Genomic DNA, 925 nt, shown 5'->3' with positions numbered 1-925 from the left:
CTGGGCAACAGAGCAAGACTCTTTCTCAAAAAAAAAAGTAAAAAAAAAAAAAAAAAGTCAGAAGGATCTGGAGGTATCCCTCCAAAGAAGTCCACCATCCCAATTGACTGGGAGGTTTCCTCTGCATCAAAGCATTTCCAGGGGAAAGGCCTGGGCTGCCACTGTGCTGAGAGGAACCCTTTCAAATGCTACTGATCACCTATAGGGCCATCAGAGGGAAAGAAAAACGCAGCTGGACCCTTGGGAGGATTGCACTGTCGTTCCCACAAAGGACTTTTCCTGTAACTGGTATTGGCTGCTCTATCCACAGTAGTGGTTATTTGAATTACTGTAAGACTCACATTTTTACTAACAAACATGTTATTTGTTAACATTTGAAATTGATCTGTTTGGAATAATTTAATGCTGGGAAGACATAATCTCATCAAGCTGTAGGAGGCCCTCACTCACAGCCCAGCAGCAATTAGCTACAAAACAGTTCTACAATATCATCATTAGCAGGTCTATTCATATTTAAGGAAACAATTAGGTATTGAGACTATGACTATGGAACGGATGAAAAGAATAGCATCTAATCAATAGACAAATAGAAAGCTGGCATTTACAGACAGAGGCTGAGAAGACAGGTGTAATGTCACTTCATTAATTGTACAAAGCAAGTTCTCTCCAGTCCCAGTATGGATAGATAAACAAAGGTTGTCTGTTATCCAGGGAGACTTAATAGGCTGTTATAATAACATAACTTGATTGGGACTGATGCCTGAGAAAGTGCCGGTAGGATGAGTTTATCCTCAACTGAAAACAGATAGGGCAGGCCGGGTGTGGTGGCTCATGCCTGTAATCCCAGCACTTTGGGAGGCCGAGGTGGGCAGATCACCTGAGGTCGGGAGTTCGAAACCAGCCTGACCAACATGGAGAAACCCCA

The sequence above is a fragment of the Mandrillus leucophaeus genome, unplaced genomic scaffold, assembly GCF_000951045.1.
Source record: "Mandrillus leucophaeus isolate KB7577 unplaced genomic scaffold, Mleu.le_1.0 Scaffold681, whole genome shotgun sequence".
Classification (NCBI taxonomy): Eukaryota; Metazoa; Chordata; class Mammalia; order Primates; family Cercopithecidae; genus Mandrillus; species Mandrillus leucophaeus.
The sequence above is the reverse complement of the archived record's forward strand: the minus strand, read 5'-3'. Positions refer to the sequence as shown.